Raw genomic sequence first — 10,966 nt, 5'->3', positions numbered from 1 at the left:
ACATTATTTTTATTATTTATAATGCTAAAAATGCACTTATCAAATAATGTCAATGTTAAACGTGATACCATCAGTGACGTACACAGCTACAAGACTTATGTGTGCTTGTAGTTCGCCTCAAGAATAGGACACTATTTTCCAAATTACTTTTTACATCATGTAATTCTAGTGGTCTGTCCGAACAACGTTGGAGACATATTTAGTTCTCTTAAATAAATAATAAGGACAACAGCTGGGAATTGTTTATTTAAAAACTCAGAATGAATAATGAAACTAAATAATCCAAAATGAAAGAAGGTGATGAATCACATTTCAGCATGTTTTTTTTCAGTGCGTCATGCAAAATCTGATTTAACCATTTGCTTTCTTTTCGAACAACAAACTACGACTCCAAAGAGTCTGTATCGTTCACATAGGTCTATGTGCATCCTGAACCATGATGAGAATAGAACTGATGAAAAAAAACACCATTTTTTTATTGTCTTTTATTGTTGATACTTTTTCTGTGTACAGTTTCTTTCTTCTTTCTTTAGCCCAATCCACAAATTATCATATAAGAGCAATTACTGCAACATAGAGTCTACTTTAATATCGGTAGTATTCAAATATTAGAATATTTTATCTTGCTGATAATATTTAGACTGTTTTCAGCGTCTATCTACTTATTATAGGTATCAAGATAAAAGGCATAAATGTAAAATATTGGTAAACATGGTCATTAGAGAGCAAAAACATTCAACTAGGAGTCGACTACAAATTTCAGCTATAATGATTAATTGGTGTATCTAGTTGTGCTGTTCATTTTTTTGTTTTATGAAGTGGCTATATAGCAATAATACATTTCATGAAAAAATATAGATTACTAAAAATGAGCAAAACTGATTGACTATTGTGTCTTAGATGATGATCTTTTTAATGAGTTGTAACTGGCTTAGAACTAGCTGTCAGTGGCTTTTTAATGAGTTGTAACTGGCTTAGAACTAGCTGTCAGTGGCTTTTTAATGAGTTGTAACTGGCTTAGAACTAGCTGTCAGTGGCTTTTTAATGAGTTGTAACTGGCTTAGAACTAGCTGTCAGTGGCTTTTTAATGAGTTGTAACTGGCTTAGAACTAGCTGTCAGTGGCTTTTTAATGAGTTGTAACTGGCTTAGAACTAGCTGTCAGTGGCTTTTTAATGAGTTGTAACTGGCTTAGAACTAGCTGTCAGTGGCTTTTTAATGAGTTGTAACTGGCTTAGAACTAGCTGTCAGTGGCTTTTTAATGAGTTGTAACTGGCTTAGAACTAGCTATCAGTGGCTTTTTAATGAGTTGTAACTGGCTTAGAACTAGCTGTCAGTGGCTTTTTAATGAGTTGTAACTGGCTTAGAACTAGCTGTCAGTGGCTTTTTAATGAGTTGTAACTGGCTTAGAACTAGCTGTCAGTGGCTTTTTAATGAGTTGTAACTGGCTTAGAACTAGCTGTCAGTGGCTTTTTAATGAGTTGTAACTGGCTTAGAACTAGCTGTCAGTGGCTTTTTAATGAGTTGTAACTGGCTTAGAACTAGCTGTCAGTGGCTTTTTAATGAGTTGTAACTGGCTTAGAACTAGCTGTCAGTTGCTGTAAGTAAATTTAGATCTGTAATGTGTATTTTAGTTGTTGGGGTTTATAAGTACACAACCACGTCCAATCTATTTTTGTTGGATATATTTCTATTTGTATCCATCTGATGAGTAAAGCCTTTTTCAAATTGTTTGTTGTTGTTTGTACTGTTTCACCACTGTCGCGAGTAAGCGGTAGGTATGAGCGTTCCATTCCACACGAACAATTTTACAAACATCATTTAATATAAATTGATTCTCCAGTCTTGTACTTAACTATGTTGAGGAAATGTTTCTTAGTTTGTTCATCTTTACAATTATTTTCAATTTGTATTTTCATTTATTATTTGTTTTGCCCGTACATTATATGTTATTCAGGTCTCAGACAGGGTATATACTGTGACATTCCTGGCTTAGAATTTATATCCTCTGAGCCGAAGTCGAAGGTGATATAAGCCCTAAGCTGGGAATGTCACAGTATATACCCTTTCTGAGACCTGAATTACACATATATTACGGATTACCCCTGACTTAATGTTATTTTCCAGTGCAGGTATTTGTTGACAACACATATATAAGTTGAAAACCCCAACCTGATATGTTCGGCATACGTGAAGGATTTTCTAATTTGCTGTGAACGTACCCATTATCAGGTTATCTGCATGTTGATATCGTAAAATATCAGCTGCGAGACATAATATGAAGCTTTTTGTCGAGTGAGCGTGGCGAACGAGATCAAAAAGCCTTCATATAATGTCAAGCAGCTAATATTTTACAATATCAGTATGCAGATAATCTGATAATCGATTTATCGGGCTATATTTGCGTACTTCAGAAGTGTTTTCTTTGTTTCACCAGCACACAAAAGATGACTTGATAAGTTCGGGTCAAAGTTATTAACGTCGGTTCAAACATTATGACGTCGCTGATATGTCCGGGTCAAAGTTATTAAGGCCGGGTCAACGTATAAGACGTCACAAAGACATGATACGGAATAATATTAAGAGCTGAACAGGGTGATATAGACAGTGGGACGACCGATAAATAATTTTATCGTGTATGTAATAATTTATAATAACTCTTTTAACATCAACTTAAAGTATTAAAAGTGTTAATTGTTTGATTTTGTATCAAAAATGTATTATTGACTAAAGCACGTCATTATTTTCCCTCTGTGAGCCTCTGACAGTCTGATAGCTTTTGACTACGTCACATAGTAACCGGTGTAATGGTGACGTTTTTGAGGTTCCAATAGGGGATAAAAATGTCGTATATACCCCGGCAGTTTTCTGAATATATACTGACATCTCTGTGTTGTTATCCAAGCACAAACCTCGACACATTTGTAATCCGTAATATACATATATAAAACGTCTGAATAGTAGTCCACTATTTTCCCCGTGAGGGCGCTGGATCGTTACGAGTAACGATATATGTACCATACTAAATAAATTATATAAACGCCTATTTCGGATAACCGATATCCTTCCTCAGACAGATTCTGATGTTAAATGAATCATCTTTAAGTCTTCTTAGATTAAACTTTTCTAAACTAAATCTTTGAATTTAAGGCGTTTGTATATATATATATACCTTAATAAAAATTGCGGTTTTTATCCAACGCAATCATAGGTTTGAACGAAGTTCGCAATTTAGATTCGTTTATATATATATATATAACTCGTCTAAACATCAACCCAACAAAGTTATATCTGTAAATTTGTGAATGTAAAACAAATTTTGTTGTAGAAAGGTCTAAATACAGCACAAACAACATTTTCCAAAAGACCAAAAAAGTGAAATAGTATATTTAAACAAAACGCATTTGACTAACAGGTCGAACAACTGATGTTCTTTTACCCTCCTGACTGCCATTGGTGATATTTAAATAAATTGATCACAAGATGTAACAAAATGGATCTTAAAATAAATTTAATACTAAACAAAAAAACGAATAAACTTGTGGCCAAGATGTTTTGCCACAAACATAGGGTGTCAATATTTTTTTTGTATACCAGATCTTGATTTCGACAATATATGTCTCTTCAGTGATGTTACGGATCGAAACGGTAATTGGAAGGCCATATAATATATATATAGTATCATAGGCTAAGTCTGCTTTAGTCAAACTTTTATATTTTCTTGTGTGTTTTTTTGTATAAGTTTGACCTTTATAAACTGTACCCGTAATATACTGAATACATAACAAATAAATAAAACAGCAGTTGCCAGTTGTATTTAGTAGACACAGAGATTTGTTGCCATTCGTATTGTGAGTTTCTTTTTTTTATTCCATTCATCGATTTTGCCATGGCTATGTTGTATTTTAATTCTTTTCATTCTAAGAACAATTATCCACCTGTTTCAGCTCATTTAACATGGAGTTTGAATAGATGCAAAATAGCAACGAGGAGATCTATGTTCAATGTTAGCCTGTAGTGAGATGGGTTTTTTTTAAGTCAAAAGGAACGATTTTCCTTTCATTGGAATTGCGTTGATGCATTAGGGAGCCACTATTTGGTTTTTTTTGGGGAGGGCTAAGATGAATTTGGGGAAAACAGATAGGACAGGAGTTTGAGTAAAAAAGGCAGGATGAGCAATCTAGCTAAAAAAAGAAGGCAGGATGAACATTTATGTTAAATTAAAAAAGACAAGATGAAAATCTATGTTCAAACAGGCAGGACCGAATAGTGATAAATAAAAACAGGACAAACCTTTTCATCCTAGCCCAACCATAAATATCAAATGGTAGCTCCCTTATGGCCTTGCAACTATTATTGTCGGTGTTTAGTTTGCTGTAACGCAATTTATTGTACCGTTTCAGTATTAAAGTATTAGATGCTGAGATTAGATGAAGCTTTTGATATCTGAGTGGCGACTACCGTGACCTGATTTAAATAAAAGTATGGATATTTATGTTAAAATTTCTCTTGTTTTAAAATGAGCAATTATTTTTGATAAAACAATAAAAGTGTCATTATCTCAATCCTTCCTGTTTCAGCATTACTTTAAGAAGATGGTTTATAGTAATGGATTCGCAATAAAATCTTAATTGTGTCTATTATTCTGTCATCAAACTGATACGTTATCATTACTTTTGTATGACAATTTGAATCTCTATAATATCTTGTCTTTTTCTTGTTTAATTGCCAAAATATGAAATGTTTGCTGATAAATGATAACACGTTTATGTAAATTAGGACATTAATGTGTACATTTATTGTTGCCAATCGCTGATTACTGGTTTAAATCAAATCCTACATTGATAAAAGGGGGATATTATGCATCAACGCTATCCCCGTGAAATGGAAATAGTTCCTATTGATTAATATATTTATATTATATATGTTATCGGTTTTGTCATTGTAGAAGGTTGTACGGTTGTCATTGTTGTAGGTTATATACGGTTGTCACTTAATGGTATCACCTCACTCAATTTAAAGTTGGTTCACATTTTGCCATATCAAGGCCTTTGACATAATATTCTATCCTCTTTTAGTACATGAATCAATTTAGAACTAATGTCGGACGGATATGCACATTTATACTTATATCAGAGTTTTCTTTATTGCCGTACAGTTAAAAAGTAATCTGCTAGTAACCTTTGTTATATCCCTTACTTTATTATAAAAAGGTTTCTGTCCAAATGTAGTTTCGTAAATGTTTAGCACAAATGTTTTGCCATTTTACAAGGAACCAGCATATGTATTTTTATGATAAGTATCAACGCTTTTGAAAACACCTGCATATAATTATAATTGAGAGTATAGTCTTGTACGGCGGGAACGATTATACGACGTCTATGCGATTAAAACTTAACATATTAACGTAATTTAGCGCCATACTGACAGACGTCGTAAAATATTAAGGTATATGGCTTTTATTGAAAAAACAAGCACATGGACCCCTATTTTTTTCTTTTGCAATCAATCAAGTACTGTTTCATGAACACTCCGCCAAATTTTCAAGAAAAAATCACGATCAAATTTTTTCTGCACTTCCGAAATGACGTAAAAAAATGGTCAAATTCTTTAATTCGCATATTGCAATCTAAATCCGGAAAATTATAAATTGGTTTAACCTTAAAATTGTTTTATTATGTTGATGCCATGGATCAAAGGAACATTTTACAAAAAAAACCGGTTAAGTTATGACTTTTCGTTCAAAAGTATTGTTACTTTCTTAAAAGTCCTTATTTATGAAATTTCAGGGATTTTCTTCCAAATATGCAAATTTCGAACCAAATTATCTCAAAAAGTAAGTCATTAAGGTACTTTTTTCTTTCCATATTTGAAAAGTACACATTGAAATTGACCTTCTATCAAAATTTTAAGAAAAAATCAACGAGGGATCTCTACTGTATCGTATGCCCTTTATATATTTATTCTGTAAAATTGCCGACCCTTTTCTACTTTTATATAGTGGAGGTTTTAGGTAGACGATATCAATCGTCATATATTCTTGATGGGTGACAAATAACACATCTGTATCTAAAACTTGCAGTTCGGTGCGAGCAAAGGCTCCGTGTTGAAGGACGTACTTTGACATATAATGGTTTACATTTTACAAGTCACATGAAAGGAAATTGGATTCTTTGGCACTCGTACCTTATCTTCTCATATCTTTTTATTGATTGACTTAAAACTTATTAATATGAATTGCTATAATTTTCAATACCTCTATCACTCTATGTTTTCTTTTAGAAAAAGCCAATTAAACGTACACATGACTAAAATAACACATTTATTATTATTTATTATTTCAATGCTAACGAATCCTTTCACTAGTAGTACAAAGTAGCAAATCTATATAATACTATCAATCAATATTACTAGCAAGATACGACCATATCCTTATAATAGATGTACTGAACATCTGAATTCACCAAAACCTTCTATTACTGTCGTTTAACTATATGTGGTGTGAGGATTCTGTTAACATCATAGATAGATGGGGACTCTTCCTTGTAAAATACGGAAATCAGAGTTACTCTAGAGCCAAACAAATGAAACAAAAGATTAACTTCGAATTTACATTTTCTAAATCCTTGTTATTACTGGGCTCTACTCTCAATTTTCGACAACATTTGTGAGACTCAATCTCTATGTTTAAATTAAAAAAACCTAATGAACTACAATGTATATGTCACAATGCGGCCTTTCAAAAAATAGCAAATTTCAGATTGGCAATAAAAAGTAATCATTTCAAACCGGTAGCCAGATTTACGTTCAAAACAATAAACGAAAAACAAATAGTATATACAGCAAGAGAGTACTCGTAGTCCCTAAAAGCCAGCTCAAAGCTCATACAACAAATTGAGAAAAAAAAGTTCATATCAGACAAAAAGTGTGAATTAATTATGTATAGCTGTATACATAATGCATATATGTTGGTAGCAGCTGTTAATCTTATCTTTTCATGATCATTAGTTGATTAAAACGCAACTACTCATACACATTTTAATACTTTTACATCAGTTTCGTCCGCAGCATTCAATTTTTGGTTTATTGTATTTGTCCGGACGTTTAGTCCTTAATTAGGTATGTAATTCCAGAAAGGTGGAAAGACCTTTCGATTTTGTTCTGATTATTAGGTCTTTCCACTTTTCTGTGGAAAGACCTATTGTTTTTCTTCTGATTTTTTTTTCCTTCCGCCTAATTTTGTTCTTGTGATAAATACTTGTTTTGCAATATGTCGCTTAGATATTTGGTGTATGATATCGAACAGTTTAGGCGCTTTCAAAATTACCCTGCGTAACCGAATACCTTTCTTTGTAGGAGTTATCTCCCCAAACACTGTTTTCTTTGTGTTCACAACTCCTTCACAACCGTAAAAGTTTATGACAAATTTATTTTACAAAATTGCTCGTTTCATCATTTGCATGATTTGTCCTATTTTGACCGAAGCGATATGAATGCTCCCTATGAGAGTTATTTCCCCTTAAGCATTTAATATAAGAGTCATATAAGTGATATACATTTCTATCTTGTAAACCATAAGTGATAGAGACCTAGCACCTTTTGATTTAAAGTCTTTGGTCCAAAAAATGAAAATTAGGTCAAGGTCAAAGGTCAAGGTCATATTCTAATATTTGAATTTTGCTTATTTTCACTTATTCCCAAAGACCGTATATGATATCAACAAATTATTTTTACTAAATTGTTAGTTGCGACATGTCGTAACATGTAAATTTTGATTGCAAGGGTACGTTGAACGTAAAAAGGAGTTTTCTCCCCTCTTGTATTTAAAAATACGCTTTTGGTGATATAACTCATTTACCAAATATAATTAAGACCTATGGTCTGTTGATCTGAGGTCCATAGTTCATGACCTTGAAATTGATCTCAAGGTCATAGCTTAATTTGACGTTCTAGATTTTGACCTTTGCTTTTATTTTATATGTATACATGATAAAGCCATGAAGCGTTTGGAAAAAATGTATCAAACCATTTAACCTTAAAAAAAATAACCGGAAGTGACCTTTTGTAAACCGGAGGCAGCTATTTTTTGTACTTTATTAATATAACTGTATATTGAACCAAATATTTTTGGAATCAGTGTCAAGTAAATATTCAAAAATAATCGGAATTAACATTTTTCTAACCGGAAGTAACAAATTATCTCCCTTATTTAAACAAAATTGTATGGAAACCATATATTTTTGGAATCAGCGTACTAGAAGCTACATTATATCATTTGACGATTGAAATGACATTTTAAAATTAGTTTCACAACTTTCATATCAAATTACATTATTTGGATGGAAAGACCCTCAAGTGTTTTCTGAACAATTGGTCTTTAATTATTATTATTTTTTTCTTCTTTTTCTTCCGCCTAATTTGTTTTCTTGCGAAGTATTGTTGTTTAATAAGTTGTTGCTTAGATATTTGGAATATGATATCATTTAGTGTATACGCTTTAAAAATTTACAACTGCGTAACAAAATACGTTACGTTGTAAGAGGTATCCCCCCAAACACTGTTTTTCCTGGGGCCACTACTCCTTCGCAACCGTAAAAGATCACGACAAATTCATTTTACCAAATTGCTCGTTACATCTTAAGGATAAGGATATTCATTGAACTGAAGCTTTATGGGGAATCCATATGAGTTATTCCCCTTTTTCATTTCATTCAAGTGATATGCATTTCAAACTGGTAAACCATAAGTGATAGAGACCTAGGGTCTTCAGATTTGAGGTCCTTGGTCCAAAAAAATGAAAATGAGGTCAAGATCATATTCTAAATTTTGATTTTGGCTTATTTTCACTTCTTTTCAAATACCGTTTGACATATTGACAAATAATGTTTCATAAATTGTTAGTTGTGAGATGTCCTTAGATATAGGAAGATGTGGTGTGAGTGCCAATGAGACAACTCTCCATCCAAATAAAAATTAAAAAAGTTGCTTGTATATTTTGGTTGAAAGGATGCGCATACAATAAATGGGAGTTTTTGTCCATCTTACATTAAAAATTACACGTCAAGTGATATTACTCAATAACTAAACATTTTAAAGACCTAGGGTATTTTGATTCAAGGTCCTTGGTCTGTGACCTTGAAATTGAGGTCAAGGTCATAGGTTAATAGGACGTTCTACATTTTGACCGTTGCTTTAAATTCATATTAATACATCATAAAACCATAGGAACTAACATTTTAAACTGATTTTTCATATTTCATTATCAAAATAGATCTTTTCTAGTAGAAAGACCTTCAATTGTTCTCTGTACAATTGTTTTTTAATTGTTTCTGCAATCGTTTGATCAATATCAAATATCGTTCTTCCGCAAACCCCATGATAAATCTCTAAATTGAAGAGGTCCGCTTTTATATTGAAGCAATCAAGCGTAAATCAGAAATACAGCCAAGTGTATTATGTGAAAGATGTGTTATGAATATTGATGAGACAGCTCTACAACGAAGATCAAATGACGTAGAAGTGAGTAACTATATGTCATCATTCTGTCTTTGACAATGAGTAAAACTCATAACAAACAGCAAGCTTTAAAAGACTAAAAATCAGAATTGACAATCGGAAAACAATTCAAAAGAGAAATCTATCGCCTTGATTGATGTAGAAAACAATACACGAAAAACAAATATGTTCAAACAACTAAGACAACCATGGAATAAGAGCTGCTGACTTCGGACAGGCACTATCATAATAACAAATAAACTGAGTCTCTTGAAACGTTTCAACCCGTTGCATTTGTCAGGAACCTGTTGTTCAGTTGGCATCGTTTGTTGATGTGGTTCATAAGCGTTTCTCGTTTTATTTTTTTATATAGATTAGACAGTTGGTTTTCCTGTATGACTGGATTTACATTAGTCTTTTGGGGGGTATTTATAGTTTGCTGTTCGGTGTGCGACGATTTATCAGTAAAACATTGTTCTACAATTTTACAAATTGTGACTTCGATGGAGTGTTTTTTCATTGTCATTCGCACCACACCTTCTTATATCTATAGGATATGTTCTTTATTCAAAAAGCACCTCACAAAATTTAAAGAAAGACTAAGCTTAAGGATACCAGAGGGACATTCAAAACTATAGTCAAAAATGGCTTGACAACGCATTTGCTATAGAAGAAAAATGCCAATTGCCAAACAACAGCATACAAAACACTACATAGAAAAACAAAGACCGTGCAACACGAACCCAACCATACACTTAGGTTGATCTCAGGTCGTCCAAAAGGGTACGAAAATATAATGAGAACATATCAACGTCCAATAAAATCAGACAAAATCATGCACAAAGGCAACAAAAGAACCACAATTAATAATAAAACATTGCATATTAAAAACAAAATGAGTAGCTCGAATTCCACCATAAATCGAGGTTGAACTCAAGTAAAAGGCTGAAATCAATTCAACAATGCTCAACGTTCTATGGTTTAAATGAAGACATGATTGATTGTTGCAGTGTTTAATTTTGTCAACATGTCACAGACATGTTTTTTTCATAACAAAATTTAACCACTGACAATATGATAATATAACAGGCATTGTTGTCTCCTGAGACATGAGTCCTTCTCGCATCACGTGGCTCACATATAAGGCATAGGGGTTACTTCTAGTGCTCATGTATGTGATACATGACCGCCTTTGATTTCTTTCTTTTCATTCTGACTTTATTTATCCTCAGATTTTTTCTGGACTTTTCGAATAATAAAAAATACTCAAAGAGATGTAACTAGCAAACATGGGATATATTTGCTGCGCATATGATCAGTCAAACAGAGAAACTAACTTAAACAAGGCAAATTTAACATACAATATTTTTATTTGTTATTCACATTAACCAATTCTTTTAAAGGAATTCCCTTTAATGTAAATGCATGATGCAGCCAATCAGAAAGTAGATAAATATATGAATATTAACTAAA

This window comes from Mytilus trossulus, chromosome 9 (genome assembly GCF_036588685.1).
Source record: "Mytilus trossulus isolate FHL-02 chromosome 9, PNRI_Mtr1.1.1.hap1, whole genome shotgun sequence".
In the NCBI taxonomy this organism is placed as follows: Eukaryota; Metazoa; Mollusca; class Bivalvia; order Mytilida; family Mytilidae; genus Mytilus; species Mytilus trossulus.
Note: the sequence above shows the minus strand (reverse complement) of the source record.